This window comes from Anomalospiza imberbis, chromosome 10 (genome assembly GCF_031753505.1).
Source record: "Anomalospiza imberbis isolate Cuckoo-Finch-1a 21T00152 chromosome 10, ASM3175350v1, whole genome shotgun sequence".
NCBI lineage: Eukaryota > Metazoa > Chordata > Aves > Passeriformes > Viduidae > Anomalospiza > Anomalospiza imberbis.
This window is the reverse complement of record NC_089690.1, coordinates 10,702,302-10,724,777: the sequence shown is the minus strand read 5'-3', so window position 1 is coordinate 10,724,777 and position 22,476 is coordinate 10,702,302. Positions and strand designations below refer to the sequence as shown.

The 22,476-nt window shown below is 43.2% G+C and overlaps 1 protein-coding gene across 19 annotated transcripts in view; it reads right to left on the bottom strand.

Moving 5' to 3' along the window:
* The window catches only part of LPP (LIM domain containing preferred translocation partner in lipoma), a 334,843-nt gene that overhangs the window by 20,779 nt on the left and 291,588 nt on the right, over positions 1 to 22,476 (bottom strand). The window lies entirely within an intron of this gene.

The window sequence follows — 22,476 nt, the reverse complement described above, 5'->3', positions numbered from 1 at the left end:
GACACCAACTGGTGTCAGAAGCAAGGACTTTAAAAGACACATGCCATGAATGGACGGTGCAAACCACAAAGATGCAAACAATAAATCTGATTCGGGTAATTTTACTGGACTTTAGAAAAGCAAACTTCACCTACTATTCTTGCTTGATGGACCTGAAGTTATGAAATAATGTTATCAATCAGTGTTTGCATCTTGGGTGAGGTAGAAAAAGCTATCACTACACTACTGATTATTATTTAGACAGACAGAAATAAGGGGGTGGGAAAATAAAGGAAAAAATCTAACAGGACAAAAATATAGGAAGCTGCTGAAAGGCAGATCTTGTTGACAAACACAGGAAGGCTAAAGTTCTGCTTCCTCATACAACAAAATTCCCAGAGAAAGTAGTGCTTTGACTGACTGCATTGTTATTGCTTCTTTGAACCAGTATTCTCAGGGGCAAGATCCACTCCTTACATGTGCAACCGAAATGTATTGTAAGGAGATGAATCACCCAGGAACTCAGAAGGTTCTACACTCTCATATTTGCTCTCAGACATTATCTCTGGACTGCACGTCACTGGTAAGGTACAAACATAGAAATACACGAGTTCCTATCAGAGGTTCAGAAGGATTGTTTTTGGCAAGGTCGATATGAAAAGTCCCGAATTTCAACCCGTATGAGAACTGCCTCATGCATTTGTAAGGAGAGCACAGCCAGACTAGCATTGAGTACAGGCTGGATTTTGCTTTATACCTTGTAATAATGGGCAGGAAAGAATGACTGCTGGCCCTTCTGTCTGGTTGCTGTCACCATCATCATCATTATAACGGTGGCTGGTATGCCAGAAAAAGCAAGGTCAATAATTTTCTCCATGGAGAAATAACCTGGCAGATTTACCATTTTGCTTTGCATAAGCAGATCACATCATCTCAGTCTGCATCCATGCGGTTCTCTGCATTTTTCTGCCAAGAAGGGAAGGCAGGATACCTGCAGATACTGATGGAAGATTGTGCCATTTGTGAAGCATTTGCCATTAAACTTTCTGAACACACACAAGTATGGAGCATTTGTCTCACCAAGTCACTGCTTGCCTCATTTCCAACAGTTGCCAACAACAGAGGCCAAAGTATGAGAACTGGGTAAGCAAAACAGAAATTCCTTGGGATTTGCTTCCAGTCTCCGCTGATTACTGGTTTAGGCACTTCCTGAGTCAGAGCTTGGCTTCCCCATACTTCACCTCAAGTGGATGCTTCTCCCATAAACCTTCCTGACTGATTTTTGAATTCTGATAAATACTGATCCCCCACAACATGACCAGGAATTCTGTGGTTACTTCCACTGGGGACTGATCTGTTCAGCAGTTCCCCTGATCTGCTACTGCAGCCCACCCAGGACTGTGACCAGAGCAGGCACCAGTAATCCACGCTGCAGAGGGGTCCACCCCCAAACGGCCTGGAACTGCCGTCACCACGGATCTGATGTAACTCCGCTCACACATTTCGGGCACACAGAGTTTAAGCCCACGAAGGATCAGTACAACCATCGTGTCTGACACCCCATGTTAACACTGATTTTGGTTCAAACTTTGCACTGACCAGGCAATCATTCTGCTGGATCATACCTTCTGAAAACACACATCTTCTGCTCCCAAATCTCAACTCAGTCACAGTTTGACATTCTCACAGCTAAGTAAGACATGCATTATAAATTAACCAACTCCTGATTAAGCCTTCTATACAACCTGAGAATCAGTCCTGAGAAATTTATTCTTTTTATCCTTCCAAGTCTGAACCAGTAAAGAAAAACAAAGTCATTAGTTTCAGACTCCAGCTCACTCCCTGTCTGGGACTGTATTTGCTTAAGCCTCTCTCCTTGCTAGAACCCTGGCTGGCTCAGACCCTTCCCTTCAAGGTGCTACCAGATGATGCCCAAGGGAAAGCTTCCTTGATTCACACCCATTTGACATCAGGTTGCTGTAAGGCGGGATTTGGCCTGTGAAGCTACCAGGGTTTTCTTTGATTCTCTAATCAGGTTATCCCACATGCCTAAGTGCTGCCCCAGCAGCTAACAACCTGCACAAAGGTATTTCTGCACATTATGGGAACAGCATCCTTGTAGGATTATAAGTTTGGCTTCTTGATTTTGCTCTCTTTCACAGTTAGTCTAACTCTCCTAGCACCTCCTGGAGCTTTCAGACCTCCAAAAAGCCAAACAAGATGAAAAAAATGCCTAGCAGGTCTATTTTTTTTTTTTTTTTCTCTCCAGCTGTTGTTGCAAGCCTGAAAGCCTAATCACAGGTAGAGCTGAATGCATCCGATGAGCTACACTGAGAGCTAAGGCAAGGCACAAAGAAGAAAGATGAGAAACAGCTAATAAACATCAGACCTAGGGGTTGTGGTCACATTCAGGTCATAAGAATATAGACCACAAATCGAGTGTGGGCTGAGGATAAAGTTTACCATTCTTTTCCCATATTTTTGGCCAAGAGGCAGGGAGTGCCCTTGTGTCTCCAAATCCAACTCATTTTTTGGGGGTTTGAAAAGCATAGGGAAGGAGCCTTCCATTTCTAAATGGAAGGTTGGCACAATGTTTAAAGCTGACTCTGGGTCCACGTCTCTTGAGGGCAGAACATCCATGGCAAAGAAAAAGAATCTCACATGGGGAGAATAATGTACCCTAAATACCAAAAAGAAAAATAACCCCAAGCAAAGATACACTAAAACACAAAGAAAGAACTGTAATGACCAGGACATCATAATCATCTTGCAAGTTAAAATTAAGAGACTTAAACATGTATAGTACAATCAGTAGCAAAGTAGGAATAAGCTGCTTGGGAGCAAGCATCTAGCAAGTGGTGGCTGGAGTTGACCTCCGTAGAGCAGTATTTGTCCCTTCAGAAACCACAGAAAGACAAAGGGAGTTGCTCTGCGGATTTTAGGTTTAAACATGGGACACAAAGTAAAAACTCTGCTGGGAAAGACTTCTGGATTGCAAGTGCCACAGAAGGCTGGAGCTGAGGAGTGTTTGAGTCTCCTGAAAACTTCACATCCCAGATGGCAAGGTGGCAGAGGCTTTGGGGACCAGAGGTGCAGTGACAGCCCATGGGCTGCAGCTCATCCCACTGCCCTAATACTGCAGATTATAACCCCTCCTAACCAAACCTGGGGGACAGCAGTAACTCACAATATCAGGCCAGCACAAGGACTCTCCCACAATGGCTCAGCAATGAGTGCAGAAGAAAAGCCACACAGATTAGTCATTGCTTCTTCTGCATTGGCAATTCATCCCAAGCTCTAATGAACATAAATAATGTCTCCTGCACTCTGAACAGCAGACTGAGGAGAGCTCACGCACAGGGACATGAGCATGGTATTGCTTATTTTGCTGGGAGAGGGGAGGGAAGTTGCTGGAATAAATTACATTGGCAACTCATGCACAGGGACACAAACTCACTTTCTGTAAGCACTGCAGAAGAAACACATTTTTTGAAGTGACTGAGCAGGGGAGATGGTTTTAAGCTGCACAGATGAAATGTGACTTGTGCTAAAAACAGGCACATGGTCAAATACTATAGTTGGACTGTAACTTAGTAAAGTGTGGTAAGTGACTTGCTTTAAATCTTGTGACTCCGTCCTTCATTTCCTCAGACAGTGAGGAGAGCAGAGCAGCAGACATTTTCCCCTTTGTGGGATATTTTTTGAGGCTTGAAAATGTTTCCATACTTAAGTGAAGACAGAACACTTTAATCTCAAGAAGGCTGGTGAATTTATAAACCTCAAATTAGATCAGGTCAATTGAAAAACTGCACTTCAAAATAATTGCAAATGGTTTCATTTAGGCTTTGGGTCTGAAAATATATAGTTGTATTGTAAATTAAATATAAAGCAGACAGTGGTGGGGGGGTTAAGTGTCAAGATGTAATTTCAACACTTTCAAGCACTTCTTCGGCATTATTTCTAGAAAAGGAAAACCAAGGCTCCCCGACTGCTATCTCCACAGATGGGTTAAATCTTGGCAAACATAACATTTAAGTCACTAATAGCCAGCATGGAATTCCTTCCTGCATGTCTGAGGAGACAACTTGGGCATGAGTTAATCCTTCTCACTTCACCTGACCAGCTGGACACATTATTAGGAGAGGGTGACACTCCCCTCCCCTTCTTGCTGCTCTGAGGGCACTTCCAGCAAGGGAGAGCGCTGCAGAAGCACCTTGGCTTGTGCTCTGACCTTCAGACCATGCTGCCATAGCTGCATCAGTGTACTGGGGCAAAAGATGGGACTGACCTTGACAGCCTAATTCAGACACAGTGGTGAGCAGTGAGGCTGTTCTTTAGATGGTATAGCTTGGTTTGCTGGAAGATGGAAAGAAGGATACGAGAATAAATTACATGGGCAACCCTGCAACGTTACCAGAATGCTGGGAATGGGGCTGAGCAGTGCTTACAGCTTCCCTTGCACAGTGCAGACTCAGGCCCTGGAGGTTACTGTATTCAGCGCCTTTCAAATCATTCTTCCATTCATCTCAGTTTTCAGTGGCTTTCCCAGCACAGTAGCAATACCACGGCTGGCATGCTTCTCCTCTGCTGGAATTTGCTTTTCTTGTCAGGAAAACTGAATTCAACTTTGTAGTTTTGGACTCAGAGCAGCTGGAGATGAATCTGGCAGAAAGTCCTCTCAGCATACAGGATGGAGGAGTCCCTTCCCCTTGCCCTATAGCTATTAGAGAAAGGCTAGATGTATTTCATGGCTTATGCTAGTAGCAAAGATAACAATGGCATGCAACTGAGTCCACAAATGTGCAATAGCAGAAAGGCCATGATGAAAATGGAACAGTGCTTGAGAAATGCTTCTCAAATGATAGCAGATGTCAAAATATGCTCTACAGTGAGAGGAGGAAGCAGCTCCATTTTTCTTATCAAGTGTAGGCTGAGGGATGGCTTTGCCATTGTCTGAGCACACCAGAGGCTGGAAAGGAAACTTAGAGAAGGCTGCTGGGCCTGGCAGGCACACAAGATGGCCATACTACCTGCAGAAAGAATTATATTTTTAATGCTGAATTTAATTTAATTAATGTTTGGAGCAGCAGAGGCAGGGACTGGGTGACTACTCTGATGCTCAGTGCCAGTTTAGATAAGACCTGCATCCCTTTCTAGCACCACCAAGCTGAGAGTGATGAAGGAATGTCAGGGTTAAACAATCTGCTGTGCATTATGCTCAATGTCCGACCACAGCCACATTGACTCCTTCCCGCTAAAAATCCACATGAAGTCCTGTGTTGAAAATTACTTAACTAATTTCTGGCACTCAAAGCTACTCATCTTCTGTACATTCCTTGCTCTGACAACAGAGATTTTTGTCTCTTTAAAACAGCAGAGCCTATGACGGTAAGAAATGAGGGAATTGTCCTCTAACCTGGCAGGCTAGAAGATAAAATGACTGGACTTCTGGCTTTTAAACCAAGTAGCTGCCAAGGCAAAGCATTCCCATGTTCTGTGCCTCAGTTGGCCTGTAAATAAAATGGCTGTAGAAGTTACATATCCCAGTGAGAAACTGGATATTGTTAGATTTGATAAATACTTGTCAAGTAGTCTGTGTGCCTAAATGATTACTTGATGGAAACAAGCTATTATTAACAGAAAATAATAAATTCCTTTTATCTGTAATGACTTGCACACATCTCAAAGATAAACTTTGGGTGGTGCACCACCAGAGAACAGCACCTGAGCTGTTATATTGAATACTCCAATGTGGCTACAGCCATTTGCAAAAGTAAAGTAGTTTAATACTGGGGAAATGCTTCTAACTTACAGTTGACTTTAAAATAGCACAGAGAATAAAAAAAGTCTATGCATACAAAATTTTTTCAGCAACAATAATTATAGTTGCATGGAATATTACAGTAAGCCAAACAATTGAAAGCATCCTTAGCAATTGCTATGTAAAAGAACGTTGTTAAATATCTTAGTAATCAGCTACAGTCCCTTCAGTAATTTTCTAGTGAAGCTGCCTTTCCAAACCTCCTAATATCTTGTCTATTGCCACCAGGAAAGGGGAGCTGCACGCTCCCCAGAGAATTGAAGCAGCACAATGTGCATGTTGGTGAGCAGAGCTCACTCTTGCTGTTAGCACTGCCACCACACCACACACCAGGTATGAACCACGTGAAATTGGTCACTCCACACCGGGACTGCAACTGGCCCAGAAAACATTCAGCCAGGAAGCTGGGACAGGCTTTTTGAGCACTGGAGAGAAAAACATCTGGAAAGCACAGCAGCACCAGCAGCAGAGCACAGGAGATGAGCCTGCCCTGACAGGGAGGAATGATCTGATAAGACAGTTTCCATCTCTGATTCCTTCAGTCCAAGGAGATCCTACGTGCATGACCAGATCTTCACTCCAAGACGTTGCATAATACAATGCCTGGTGCAAGAAGCTGATTTTCGAAGATTTCTAACTTGAAGGAAATCCCTCAAAATCCCTCTCAGAATGCCCTGGAAATCCCTGGGCTGTGTCGCAGAACAGCAGCCATGCCTCAGCAGATTAGTATTGCTTCACACACTGGGGTCCCTACCTAGGGAGAAACCAGCCCATGGCTTTGCCCAATGCAGAAAGATGTGTGTGAGGATTTGTTAGGACTCTTTTTCCACTGAAGTGAACCTTGGTAGCTTTAAAAACTATGATATTCTATTAGCTTCGCTCCTGAGGGACAGGGGAATACTCGGCAGGTTTTGATAGCCTGTGCTTTTATCTATTATTAACACCCACACATCAGGTGAGAGCACCTGCAGACCATACATAACTCAGGGCTCTGTTGAACAAAGTGCTGTGGAGGATAAAGCAAAGCTGGTCCTTATTCCCAAGCACTCCCAGCCTTTGTGCTGTTGATGTAGCTCTGCCTTCTTTATGTGTTCTCACCACCGAGTTCCTCAAAACATGATGTGCCTGACCTTGCATGCCGCCCTGGGAGCTTTGCCTAAATAAAGGTTCTGTCCTGTTGTGATTACTTTCTGCACAGGCAGCAGAATTACATGCAGCTGGGAGATGTGGCAAACATCGAGCTGATACACTCTCCTCCTTGTTTAGATACAATTGTGGACAACACAGAGATTTCAAGCTTAATTAGCAATACCAAGGAAGCTGTTAGAGAGGCATTTCAAACCGCTTGCAGTTTAAGCTGATTAGAACTTTGTGAAAACAAAACAGAATTGTGTAGCAAATTGTTAGGCTAAAATTCAAGTCAAACTGAACCGCATCAAAGGAAACAGAGAAGTGACTATCGGCAAGAAGTAGGCTTTTTTTTTTTCTTTTGGTGAGGAATTTAATTTCATAGCCTTTAATAAACCAAATGTTCCAATCCAAGCTTGCCACTCTGGCATGAAGCTTAACCAAAATAACATTGGAACTCAGAGCTGACGGACCAAAGAGACTATAAACTGGTCAAATCTGGGCACAATACAAGAAAAAAAAAATCAAAAATTCCATTCAATTTTCCCGTTTTAGAATTTTGATGTAACTGACCATTGACATGGAAATGTTATCTTGACCTTAACTGCTAAAGCTGACTTGCAGAGGAAAAAATGACTGAGACTCTGACATCTCAGTAGTTATTTATAGTTCCCCTCACTCTCCTCTTTCTCAGTATTTTTACATTTGAAATGAGTTCTTGCCTGCCATGCCTTTCCTGAAGGACTGTTTGAGCAATGCAAGAATTTGTGACATAAAAACCATCAAGAAAATGGAACTTCATTGATTAAATGGAAAACAAATTTTAGTTGGAAACTCTCGTCAGTAAATTAGCATCCAGCAAAGCTGGGCTTGCTTTGCTTACAGATTGAACACTACAAGCCTTTTAACTACAACCTGTTTAAAGCTGGCTTTTTCTGCTTCCTGTGCTCTCCAAGAGAGATTTCCTGGAGAAACAAAACAAAACAAAACAAACAACCAAAAAAAAAAAAAAGGGGAAAAATAAAGAGAAAGACAGGGCTACTGCTCAAGAGTCTGGGTTCTTCTAGAGTTTGTAAGGAAAAAAAAAAAGACAGAATCCTTCCCCTTCACTCCTTCAGAATAAAACCCCTTCATCTCTCTAAGCCACAAGGAAAAGCACACAATCTATTTTCTTCTGCTTATTTCAAGTCACAGATAAGGGCAACTCTAAGTCACTTCTAATGGCTACTAAATAAATTAAATATTCCAGCTGGATATCAGTTTAACAGCTCCTCATTCTACCTTAATTACTCAAACAAAGAGAATGCAAAGCTTCTTCTGAACTTCTCATACAAGTCACAAGATAAATCAATTTTTTCTAGTGGCAGGGGCAGAGCACTGGAAACTAAGAGTGTTTGTCTTCTGTCCTTGATTCACCAGTGACTAAGAGAATAATTTCATTATTTTCCTCCTCTGTTCTTCGTATTATCTATGGAGTGGCTTTAGTCAGCTATTGGCAAGTGTGTGATGCTCTGACAGAAGTCACATCTCTATTGTAAACACCAAAGTTGGCACCCGGTGCTACCAAGAAATAAACACCTCCCCAAACTGAAACAAAATGAAAACCCAAGCAAGAAGGTAATGAGATTTTGCACAGAATTTCATGGAGCTTTCACTGAAACACCTTTTGAGTGCAAGATAATGTTTTTCAGTGTATACGCACAGGTTGTGAAATACAGGTCATTGCAGCAGTCCAGCATAAAAATAGCTGCTTTTAATAGATAACGTAATCCAGTATAAAGCTTGGAAAAAAACTCCCCCAAAACTCTCACAGCACTTGGATGCTGCTGCTACCCAAACTGACAGTGAGAATATGATTTGTCCAAATCCTGATACGTTTCCAAGAGTTGCCAAATACATTTATGTCCTTGATGTGAGAACATCTTGGAGCCTTTGGGGCAGTGGGAGACTTACCTGTGATTAAAATAGGAGGGCTGAAGGCTTTGTGGGTGCTCTGAGGTCTTTCCAAAGGGAGAAGAAGAGAGAGTTTCTTATTTCTTGAAGAAAGCCTCCTGAGTGAAATGTCTATTCTTAAAGATTCTGAAAGAACACTGGACACCCACAAACAATCAGCACTGGCCACTGTCAAGAATAACTGAACCCAAAATTAAGTGAGCCAATGTAAGGTGAGAACTGTACTATAGTCTCTGCCCCCTACACCAAGACTAGAAATTTCATTTTTTGGGGGGGACAGGATTTCTTCAGAGATTTGAATTGAATTATTTCCTGGAGTGACACCCCTTCTTCTATCTACAGTCAGACTCTAATTGGAAATAAATCCAGGCTGCTGACTAAGTCCAGGGTCAAATATGTCACCTACCAGGTACTGTAATTATTTTTAGATGCAATGACATCCCTATCCTTTTTATTCAGTTGACCTGGATGTTTGATTCAGTTCCTTGTCTGGGAAAGTAAGTTTGAGCCACCTGCTGAGAAAAAAGTGACAAAGAAGGAAGGGATACAAAACCAGAAAATTGAGATGGCTATGTAAGAAGAGCCCAGACAAGGCATGGCACAGAAAAGAGAACTTCCCAAAAAGGTCAAGTGAGATGTGAGAAAAGCGAAACCTGGAGACTGATGTTCCACCCTGGGAACTCGTCCATCACCTGCCTTCCTCCACTGTGAGATAATCTCATCCACAAAGACAGAGATAGAGAAGATGATTTATATCAGTCCCTCTGCACCTCCTGCCCACCTCTGAGAGTGCTTCTGCTGGAACTCAGCTTGCTGTACAGATGGGAGAGAAAGGATGCCACATTATTCCTTCTAACCTTACAAAGAGATACCCACACAATAGATCAGATCCTTCCTTGAGTAAGTGAAAAGTAAACCAGAAGTTTTGGGCTACTCTACTGTTCAAGATACTGCTGTGGGAAGTTGGGCAGAAGAGTCTTTGCAACACAATTGTCTGCTGAGATGATTCCACCTCTTGGCACCATTCCTTTGTTCTCAAACTAGAAAAATTAAGGCTCCCTGAAAAATAAAAAAAAATTCCTGTTTTGTACAGACAACATGGAGACTTGGATACAGAGATCTTGTATGGCAAAACCATTGTAATGCAAATAAGCTCAAGAGTTGAATCAAGAGCAGACAGGCATGTCTGAGTAGGTGGTAATTCTCTGGTGTCTGCAGGGTTAGTCAAGGATGCTCAGAGCAAGAAACATGCACTCTAAAGTAATTTCTTTCCCTTTCATTACCATGAGAAATTTTGGATTAATTTGGAATATGAAGGACACTGGTCTGAACTGTCAGAAAGGTTTATGTCAGAGCAGAGCAGACCAAAAATCAAGCTGACAGTTGGCATTTCTTTACCAGGTCTTTTGCATCACTTGAGGAAGCTGCCCTGGATGTTATTTCAAGTTGAAAAGCACAGCAACCGAACGCTGTGCTAGTCAACTGTCAGTCCATAGTATTTACTAACCAGATTACTCCTGTATTTGTGCAACCAACACCAAAGTCTTTCTGCCAAACATTACATTTAAAAAAAGAAACAACAGTTGAGAAAAAACCCAGCAAAACCCAAAGTGAATGGAGCTGGTGAAAAGAAGAGATTCACTTGGGCACACACATCAGCAGTAGAACCTAAAGTGTCTTGGGACAGCACTTAAGAATCAACAAGCAAAGCAGAGCAGCAATGGTGGGAGAAACCAACTTGTGCAAGCTCACTGTTTTCCTAGTGACACAGTTACATAAGAGATATGCATTTATATAAACACACTGAATGTATAATAGATGTTATATAACATGTCCATTCTCAAGTTGATAGCATCCTCCCAGTGTATGGACTCTTAGGCTGAAATCACAGTGGTTATGGAATATAGAGGAAAAAACAACATTATTGCAGGATCATTCTGATCTGTAACTGTTCCATTCCATTATGGGGATTTTCTTTCCATAACAGTGGAAAAGACCATGCTCCAGTGCTTCTCACAGTACTTTAAAAGGTCTGAGATCACCTGCATCAATGGTTGTTTCCCAATGTAATTGATGAATTGCTCATTTCCATTCTAATACAGCTTCCAACTTTCCTTTCTGAGGACCAGAAGTTGCCATTTCCCCAGCAAGAACATCTGAACACCCAAAGTAATCTGACCCTCGTGTTTTGCCAAGCAGCTCATGCAAAGTGAAACTGGATCACATATTTCCACACACAGCTTCTGATTTAATAGACCTATGAGGAACAAAAGAACAAAGGGCCACTCTTCATCAGGCTCTAACTATAGACCAGATCCAGGAGAAAACGGACAAGACAGCCTGGTATTAGCAGGTGGCTCATGCATCTGAGTGATCCAGCTAATGCAGGCCATAAGGACAAGCGCTGATGGTCTCCTAATGGAAGGATGACATTTTACTGGTGGTGCAAAGTGGTCACCCTCCACATGCACTGCCACACCAGCTTCCAAAGATATGAGGGGCAAGGACAGAGGGACTGGAGTGGCAGTGAAGACTGGGGAACAAAGAAGTTATCTAGGGCTTTCTGAGTCACTCTCTTTCTCAAAGTTTGCTGCTGGAGCAGCATAGTCCAGTTCTGCCCTACCTGCAAGTTTTCCTATGGAAAAGTTACTGTTGGCTCCTTCACAGGCAGCATGAGTCCAGTGAACACTGTCCTGCCAGTTCTGCAAGGGCAGCTAAGGAGCCTTGCTGGAAATCTGGCCCCAGAGAGGAACAACAGAGGAAAGCAGCCATTTCAGAAGCACATTATTAAGCCATCAGACCAGTAGCTACAGGATCCCCACGGAAAAGTTGGTCCAGGCACTTTGTATAATTACTTGAGCCCTTCCAGTCATTTATTCCCCTTTGTGGTTGGCAGGGAAAGTCAGTATCTTCTGGAGCTGCAAAGTCATAGGGCTTTTTAAGAAGCCAGGTTTGTAGGTGAAGACATTTCCCTTTGCAAAACCTTTGCTGGAGCACATATTGCTTAGCAGCAATCCAGGCTAATGCAGCGAGTTCAAATGAGCATGGCACAGAGGCATGTCTAAGCTTTCCATTTGCTTTACCTACATATGTTTTAACACTTACATTTTTAGATGAAGAGGCATAAAAATAGCTTAATTGTGCATACTGCCTACATTACTGCTGGACTCCACCTGTGGGAAGGAACTGGAGTTTAAGTTTTATTAAAGTTTCACATGTTTCCAGGAGGTTGCTAATTATCCTGCGTGTTTTGTACAGTATTTCTGGCTCCAGGGTCTTTCTGCACTTTTCTGAAAGAAACTCAACACAAAAATATTTGAGCGAGACCTGGAATGTGTGACTGAAAATAAAGCATTCACTCCAGGGTTCATCTAACCCCATATATCCTTGTTCTTACCAGGCTTTGGAAAGCACTTTGAGATCTGCTGATAAGAAAATACTACCTGGATACCAAAAGCTTGTTATTGCCATTTAGTTGTTCTGCTTCCATGCACTTTAAACTCCACTGTTTGCCAGGCATTCCTGTGACTACAGCTGGGTGTAGAGTTGATCTTTTCAGAGCCTAAAGAATTAATTCACTTTGGGTATAGCTCTCCTTTTAATGACTAAAAGCTTAACAGTCACACACTGCAAAGTGTCCTCTGGGATAGGGTGTTCTATATTTTAGGGTGGTTAATTCAAACCACCTTTTCTTAAAGACACTTCAAGCCAGCAGCTTGAGTTGGGGTCTGTTCAGCATCCTGCAAAAAAACAAAGCAGCCCATATTCTCTGACAGAGAAGACAAACCACAAGATAGCTGGAAAGAAGGCCAGTCTTTGAAAACAGCAGCTTTTACCTCTTCTGACCTAGATAGCTGACCACCCCAAGCACAGTCTCCAATTCCTTTTCGTGTGCTCCTTGAACAAAGGCAGACAAATCTCCAGTGGCCATAAATCATCGTTCTTCAGTAGTATCAGCTGGAGTTACTGACATCTGGACCTGCTGTGGCAGTGGTCTAACAGGAGGAATGTGTTAGCTAGTGCCATGTACAGAACACAAGGATCTTGTCAGTACACTATGTGCATGCTTCCCACCGTGCTTGGGCTCTCTGCTCTCTTTTGGGAACGTGACAAAAAGAAAACCAAACAAGGCACCACTCCTTCTACCCCAAATCCACAGTTTATGAGGTCCTTGGTGCTATACCAGCATTGTTTCTGTGCAGAATCCCTGGCAACTGATCCACTTAGGATTTTTAGCGATGTACAGGTTTGACTAAATCAAGACTTCCATCGCAGTGCCCAGGCATAGCCTGAACACATTGAGAAACACAGACTTACCACTTGCTAAGGCTGCCTTAGCTGGCTGTACAGAAAGCTCTGATCCTTCCTAAGGAAGCACTTAGCTGGATGAACCTCTACCTGCAGATAAAGCTAGTGTACCAGAAGATGGTTTTGTTCCTGAACAAATAGATGGCCTCACAGTTGGGTGTGTTATACTATTCTAGCTCAAACGAGTCTGGGAAGTTCATCAGTCCATGCCTCTCCATTCCACTGCTCTGGCATCTTACTAATCCACTAGTTTTATCAGCAGGCTTTATTTTCTTTGTTATTAATAACACATTACAGGTAAGCATCAAGTACTATCAAACATAACAGCTCTGCAGTACCACACTAGAAATCTGTTTCAGCCATGCTCATTCACATGATTTCTCTTGTAGGGACAGTTGCACTGGTCCCAAAGATGTGGTTGGGGGACAGATGGTTTATCCCAGGTTAATATCACAGGGAGACTTAAGCAGAAGTCATTAATAAGCTGTGTGATTTAATTACATTTCAGGGTTTGTATAATGTGTGGAAGTTACTCCACACATATATTATGAAATAAAAACTTCAGTGTACAAAATGTTTTCCAGAAAGACTTAAGAATTGCTTCAACAGGAGAAAAAGCTACTTTACCTTACTACAGAATAAATTGCTAATTACTCCACCAAGCCCCTGAAAAGCAACAAGCTCACTCTGGCTGTTATTCTATAGATTATATGAAAAGTCTAAATGACATTTTCAAAGCTACTGGTCATGTCTATGTTTGCAGCAAGTAAAGGGCTCAGAATCACCATGCAAAAATGACACTAGGGCTAAAAGCATAGAGAGAGCTTGAAGACTGACTATTCCCCAAAAGAAAAAAAACTGCTGTGTAAAAGAAAGTGCAGACTTAATGTTAGATCTTTCACAAATAGAACCAGGAGAAAAAGATGTGAAATTTCCCTTTGGAAGCAAGTGGGAAGCATCTTCAATAGCTGATACTGAGCAAGGGGAACCTCTGAAACTAATCTGAGGCAGTTGTGTGCATCTATAAATCCATTTCTATAAGCTTCAACTTTATAAAGCTTAAAAATTATTCAGTGTCTATTGGATGTTACAGTTACCTGCTGTAATCCTAACATAGTTTGAATTAATGTTGATGATATTACATTAAGTACCTGACATGGAGTACCAGGAGTCCCTAATGATGCCCTCTGTTAATAATATACTGCTGCAGAGAAAAGAACATGCTCTCCCTTAGCTGTTGTTGCTAGCCTAGGAGATGGGAAGGTGCAGAAGAGAAATCCAGCTAGAAGCTCCCTGCGCCCCAAGACCATGGCCATCCAGGCAGCTAAGCCCTCCCAAGTCACTCCATGCAAGTCTCAAGGAACAAACAATTAACATCAACCCATTTCTCAGGAATGTATAACTAAGGCACAGTGAAACAACTCAAGCAGAACAAAAAATAGACATAAGGCAATGAAGAATTCAGAAGAGAAGCCAGGGCTGTTAGATATGGACCCAGAACTGTGTTGAAATAGCCCAGGCTCTGCTACTTTAAGTTAATCAGATTTTTTTCTTTCCTTCCTCCTTCTTTAGGGTACCCTCAACTATTTTGGCACATTTGAGACCAGCAAGACAGTCTCACTTCTGGATTCTGGATCTAGGAGCTAAGGAAGCACCAAGAGGAAGGAATGCCAAGCAAGCGGAGGAAAAAGGCATTTCCCAGTTTTCTCCCAGAACCCTGACATTAGAGTACAAGAGGTAACTGAAGTGCCAGGAAAACGTCTCAGGGTAGTGTGAACAGAAAACCCAGTGCTGAGCACAGCCCCAGCAGGCTGGCCATGCCACCCTGAATACCTGGTGTCACAGAGGGGGCACAGGGTAGCTCACCTGCCCATCCATACCCTATATAGGGTAAAAGCAGCACCACAGGGTCATTTTTCACATCAGGACCTTCCCTCTATGAGGCAGACCAAGAATTCCTTCTCTTGGCAGACTTGTGAATGACTCTTTACATCTTCCTCTTCCCTTCCAACAGGTGCTGCCATTTGGCACACACAGCTGACACATACCCACACATGCCCTCGAGCTTTGTAAATCCCATCTAGCAACATGTTAGCTCAGACATGCAAGATGAACTCAATTCAGAATGGAAGGGGAGTGACCACAGTAGAACCCCATTTTTAAAACCTTTGGCCAAGATTTCAGAAGGTTAAAACATCTCTAACATATGATTTTATATGCCAGGATATTTTCCAAAATTGCTTGTGCTTTAGATCCCATTAACTTCTTAAAGAAAGATATTTTTGCCACCAAAACCTGCTGAAAAAGAAATCTACTGCAGAAAGGGCAGCTGCACCTTGCAGATATGCACAGCTGAAGATCTTTTATGTAAGACTCCCCCTGACTGTGTGGAGAGCTGTTAAGATGTCAGATCATGGTTTGTTGCTCTCAGGGAGGCTGCTGCAGCACTCAGTCAGAACAAGTTTACGTCTTGGAGGAATTAATTTGTCTGAATAATCTCATCCTGGTTAAACAAAATGTTAGGGAAAATATTGCAGTGTTCTGGTGCACCTCCCTGAACTGATGCCTATATATGGGGATTAGCCAGCATGAAAGGGATCCTGCTGAGTCAAACTGGATTATAGCAGTATTATTTTATAGAGACAGTAGAAAAGATGAGGGAGGAAGGAGCTAGGGAAACCTTGCAAAAACGTCAGCTATTTGACATGTTAAAGCAAACAGCACAGATGTGAAAATGCTGCCTGCTTACACAAGTGCATCAGAGCCAGGTCAGCTGAGTTACAGCAGTAACCCAAAAGTTTTTACCCCTTGTAGCCCTTCGAGCAACACAGCTCCCAGAAAGCAAGGTGGACTCTGTGCTTTCTCAGGCATCAGGAGATGTGCTTGTGTTCCCATGGTGGCACCCTGGCAGTGGTGGCAATGTTCCTTACACAGGGAGGATGTCCTGAAGAGCTTTGCCAGGCCTTCCCAATTGCCCAAGCAGCACGTAAGGGGGAAAATGAGCTTGCAGACTCAGCTCTCAGAGCCCTTGGGGAGCTGGTGCAGATGGCAGGAAGGGAAAACATGTAGGTTTTCAATAAAGTCCCTGAGATGTCTCCCTTTATCATCACCAGGCACTCAAACAATCATTTATGTGGTGATTGTTCAATGTTGGCTGGAGACTCAGGGCTGGTGGCAATTCACAAATGGGACATGTCCTTGTACATCTTGTTTGCAGAGATGGGTCTGCAGTGTGTTCTTAGAACATGCCTGGAGGGCTGATGTCCTCTCTCTCTCTCTCCAGCAAACAGCTTGACCTTACAGTAATGGCATCAATTCCTCTGCCTGTCTTGCTCTGGCCCAGTAAATATTAACCCGTTCAAATAAGAGATGCCCTAAACCAACCCCCTGCAGTGCAGAGACACAAGACTGGGTGAATATCCTACAGCTGCAGTCTCTGAACAGTGCAGAGGACCCAAGGGTCAGTGAAGAAGACCCATCCACAATTATGTCATTAAAGGACAGACCCTATTTAAGCACATAAAAGCAGCAAAACTCAGGCAGAAGAGGTGGCACATTTTAGGCCAGAAAGAGTTGTCACAGTATGAGGCAAGTCTTGTGCTTCTCTTTGTAGTGCATCTATTCAGCAGTGCTGGTCTTGGTGGATCAAAATCCCTGTTCCTGCTCCCCCTGAGAAGTGTCAGTCTAACTGAGCATGGTGGATTGTGCTAAAAGTTGTGCTTTGCAACACTGAGCTGAAGACTGCTGTGGTAGCAGTGGAAAAACACTCCTCCATCGTCCACCACCCAATGCCAGAATATCCAATGCAATGCTATGCTAGTCAGAGCATACAAACACATGGTTTGAAGGAAAAATTCAAAAGGATTTGAGTCATGGGAGTATAAAAAAATCTCAAAAAGACCAAATAGAACATATCAGTCATGTTGTAACTTGGAAAGCCAAAATTTACTCCCAAAGACAGCAATGAAACAGTTTCCAAGATTCCAGGATGCATCTCTGTCTGGAGCTAATAGAGACACGGTTTTTAATCCAAGTTTCAAGCCCAGTGAAATCCATTTCTGACAATAAGAACCCAGCCAGCTGAAGAAATCACACCATGCCTTCCTAACCCACCTTTTGCTCACAGGTAGCATTGTAGTCCATCCAGCTCACCTCTCCAGCACTGCCACGCCCATCATGGTGCACACTACACACCTCCCCTGGATTAAGGCCCTTTCCCATCTCCTTTTTGCAGTCATCTGTATAGCCTTGTGTTCATCCAAGTGGGAAGGTAGAGCAGGCTGGGAGACCATGGTGGGAAGACAAGTGCAGTCCTGACCCACATCATCCCAATGAACACTTCCATCGCTGCCTTGACCCTCTCTGGCACATCCCCGGGTATTTCCTGCATGCTGGCTTCAGCTGGAGCTGCAACAAGAGCTCTTCTGGAGCAGTCTTTTCTGTCACATCTCCCCTACATCTAAGAAACGGAAGTTTTAGTTTTGCCCTCCAGCTGAGGCAGTTTCAGAGTTGGGTCCACTCATCTCCAGTTTCCTGACTACTTAAAACCACCTGGGTGTATTGCAGCTCCACTTTCTCTTCCTGGCTGCATCCGAGAAAATGGTCAGAACTGCCTTTTCTGGTGGAGTCAGTCCTGAATGAGAGTGAATTAGAGCATGACTAAACAACCAGGCCATGTGGGAGCTAAAGGTGGATGAAAACCTACTTTCTAGGTATTCAGATGCTGCTTGCCTTAAATACACCAAGCAAAGGTGACACCAGCACTGGGGTGATTGCAAGACTTGTTGGTAGGGCTGGTTAAAATATCCTTCCCTTGGAGGCACCAATAACTCTCCACCATCACTCCCAAGGCACATGCATGTCAGCCCCAGCACGTGGCTTGTAGCGAGATGAAGTTATCTGGGATGAATTCCACCAAGAGCATCAGACCCATTTAAGAGCAATCCCCTTGTGCTCCCTTAAAGAAATAGCAGTAAAAACCAATACAACCCCCTACACTCTCCGTGTGTAAACATCAGCAAAAACTAAGTAGTTTAATATATTTTGCAAAAGTAAAACCAGAGTAAATGCTTTGCCTCCAACACATCAGGAACACATTATTACCACATTGTCTTCAGTGATTATTCAAGCAATGCATTTAAATGTTCAGGGAGAATAATGTGTGCTAAAATATTGTTATGTAACATGGGGAAAATGACTAATTCTGCTCTTGATCTTTTCCTATTTTGCTCCAAGGAAGAGTCATTAGAACTCATTCTCTGGTCGAAGCAGCAGCACGGCCGAATTCTGACCCAATTCCCCTGGTGGATTTACAGTGGGCTGATCCTATCCCAGGCAGCTGAGCTGTTCCAGAATTACTGAGCATAACTGTCTTCTCAATCAGTCCTCCAGGGCTGCACTTTTCCAAAGACAGGTGGAATAAACAATGCACATTTCTCCATGCACCCTGCTGATGGAGGTCAGAGATCATTTACTTCCCGTTCCTCATGACTTGTGAGGAGTCTGGAGCCTTACACATGAGCCAAGTGGGGCCAGCTCCATCCAGCAGTTGTGTGCATACTTCAGCAACTGCTGATTCACAGAGTGGGATTGCTACATGAATTCCTCTCCTGACAGCAGATGCAGAAGATGAAGACCCGTTCTGGGTATTTTTATTTTCAGTCCATTTGCATCAACAGTATACATACAAGACAAACAGACCTGTCTGTTCTTACAGACAGCTATGAAAAGCTAACATTTTCCTATCCTAGTGGAAAAATAAAATAAAAAGACAAGCAACAGTTACAAAAAAAGAAAATCAGAGTTGAAAATTTTTCAACAGCCTTTTTTAACTTGTGACCCAATCCAACTTGTATTGTACTGAAACCTGCCCTCCATATACAGAAAGAAGGTGACAATGACCCTGGGCGGTATTCACAGAAGAGTTCTAGTTACAGCGAGTAAGAAAAAACAATGTTGTTTAAAGCTCCAGAAAGGCCCCTCCTAAAAGAAAATTTTGCATAGGAGATGCCTAATTGTGCCACACTTTTAAGAATCAGCTTTTCAGTAGTGGGAAGGAAAAAAAGAGATCTGTTATTGGGGTTTCCTTTCAAAGCTTTTAGATTCTAGTCTTCAAAACATGTGATTTAAGATTTTCATTTTGGGGGACGACTGGGGTGAAAACAGAAGTTCTCAATGATCTTCAGCTGAAATCCATTTCTTGGGCAACTTTCTCCCTAAGTAACTGGAGAGGCATGGTTGGGTTTTAGCTCCCACAGGGCTGTGTTACCCCATCAGGTGATATATCACAGCTCAAGTATCTGCTGTCCTGATCAGGCTGTAATTGTTTTTTTATCCTTCCTATAACCTCCAACTAGGAGTATAATATTGTGCCTGATTAGATAGGCTGGACAAGTCTATATCTTGCTTAGCTTAGAGTTAAGAGGGAGAAAATTTATTGAAATCAAGTATTTGGGATTTTTCCAGATATTTCCACAGCCAGAATCCAGCACCTTGGGGCCAACCCTATAATATTGTCTCCCTTTTCCTAAGATTGAGGTTCAAAGGCAGTTGTGAAGGTCATCACTGCATTAGCCCATTCCAGTGACATTTACCCAATCTGCCACAGAGATCCTAATTGTCACCCACTGGACACCTGATACAACACTTCTGATACTTTTAATTAACCACACCCAAAATAAAGCTACCAGCTCAGTCCTCAGTGAGTCTGACTTGAAACCATGTCCCCTCACAGCAAGGGGTAACAGCGAGGGCTGCTCTAAGTAAAGGAAAATGCATCAGCCTGATAAGGGATGGTGAAGCAGAAAGTCCCTGACCATACCAGGAAGTTCTGGAAGGCAAACAAGGCTCCTTCTCCAGCTAGAGCACCAGGGCTTATTTTGCAATTAGGCAAGAGAAGACAAAGGGACAAGCAAATTTCCTGCTGTGATGAGGCATTTGCAATGCAGTCCCTATAACTGCATCTCATTCCTAGCAGTACCAGTCTACACAGTGCTGGGTTATTATGTAGTGTCTTGGACTGCTTAAAGGTAATAAGCATTCACCGAAAATGGACTGCTATTAGCCACTGGCAAAAGCTGATTATAATAGTGCCAGCACTGGAATATGTTTTCCACCCATTTACAAGAGGAGTAAAATAACTGAAGGGGGGAAAAAAAATCACATTTGCCAGTGTTTGGAGCGTAGTGTGCTCTACATACAATTATCGAGAGAATGACAGGAAATTGACCCATTTACTCAGAAAAGTTCCTATCGTGTTCTGCACTATTTCATTTCATGCCCATTTGAGAACAAGTCATTTCTCTACAGGGCAGAAGATAAATTGTCAGCTCGTACACACATCTTTTTCCATTGCCAGGCACAAAAATATCACAAAGAAACATTTTCCCGCCCTCTGCTTAATTTTCTTCTTCTTCTTCATCTTCTCTAATAAATGGTGCTAACTATAAAAGTCAACAGACTGTAAATAAACTCCATTCTATTCCTTCCTTACCTTATGATTGATTTTTGGACATAATGTATTCCACCCACAAGGTCTCTTGTCTGATTCAAATGCTTTTCTCAGCACCAAAGAAAAATCAGATAACCTCGGTGGAATACCTTCATGTAAAAACAGAAACATTTGGCAACTACAGTTTTCCAAATGGCACACTGCAGTACAGGCTATAGAGCACACATCAGTGCCCAGCTCTGTGTCAGTGTGGGGACAGTTCTGGGTATTTAGGCAGAGGGGCTGCCAGCAGGGCCATTTCAAAAACAACAGCAGGAAAAGGTGCTTGGGTTATGGATGGACACCTTGGACAGGGCATGGGGAAGCCCCAGGCAGCTTCCCAGATTGGACTTACCCTGCCCGTTTGAGCCAACCACTTCTCCTCTCTGAATGTGCTTGACAGAGGGCAAAAGAGCAACTGGATCACCATCACGGACAGGAAATTCACACAAAAATTGCTCTCTTCAGGACCTAGAGACCTGAAGACAGCAAGGTCCATGGGGAGAGGCAGCATGTGCATGTAAGAAGAAAAAAGGACATCACAGAAACGTCTCTATCTACAGCCAAAGCTCAGGTTTCTAGAGAACTGAGCTTGCTGTTCCTGCTCCATTCAAGTGGCCGTGCTCAGCTCTGGTTAATATCAAGGACATCAATCAAGAGAGAATCCCACAGGATCCCTGATGGAAGTGCCAGCAGTCTGGGTTTGCAAGAACACAGGTGTCTCCTGTGCTCTACAGCTGGAGAACTGCTAATGTAAGGATGAGCCTTGGGCACAGAGGAGCCAGCAAGGCAGTAATTCTGTACTCCCCAGCTCCTGACAGATGCATCAAACACCATTCCAGTCCACAGCTGGTTTCTTTGTTCCCTAGCACCAGTTCCTTGAGGTTTAAATTAGAGCAGCTCCACCAACCTCCAGTTCACACAACTTTTCCTGCAGCTGGCACACGGGCCAGCACACCCCAGCTTATCCTCCAGCCCTTGCTCTGAAACTTCTTTCACATGCCCATAGTGCTGAACAAGATACTGCTCATTTGCTCTGGAACTCTGTATTCAATCTCATCATTTAACACTGTTCTTTCACCTGAATAGTAGCTTCCCTGTGCTCTTCCATCCTGGAGCATCATTTCTAAGAGTGAAAATTACCAATCATTTGGAGCAGGAAATCAGATGAAGAAGGGAGCCCTGAGCTAGAACCAGCCTCAGTAGTTGCAGCACTCTATTCCTATACTGAGCACAGCAAAACTCATGTTTTGCAGAGAAACCAGTCATGGAAAGTGTTATTCAGGCTTTGACTGTGATGGAGATAGGGGATGTAAATATGCCGAGTATCAGCTTGGGAAGCTCAAAGGAAAGAAGACCCTTTCTTCACAAACAAGCAAAATATTCAAGGTTCTGCTAATTCACATCTGGACTACTTCCCCTCTCCCCCCTCAAAAGGGATTAGCAGAATAATAAAAGAAGGAATTCCCAGGTCAAGAATCATATGGAAATTATAGTCAAAACCAAATTGTTTGGATCTGGTCTTTGTCCCAGGGAAAAGCTGTTTGCTCCTGCTTAGTACAGAGCCCAGCCTCTGAAACCCAGAGTCTGCACATGCCTACAGGGAATGTGAAAAGGAGGGAGAGAGAAATAAAACAGCTCCCTACCTCACAGTGAGAGGGTTTTGTTCCTCTCTGGCCAACAGTATGGACATCTAGACACGTGCAAGAGAACAAGAGATATCATTAACTGCTGGGGAATAGGATTGCTGTTCCCCTCTGTGAGGACAGCCAGATTCACTCAACTCCCTAGGAAAAAC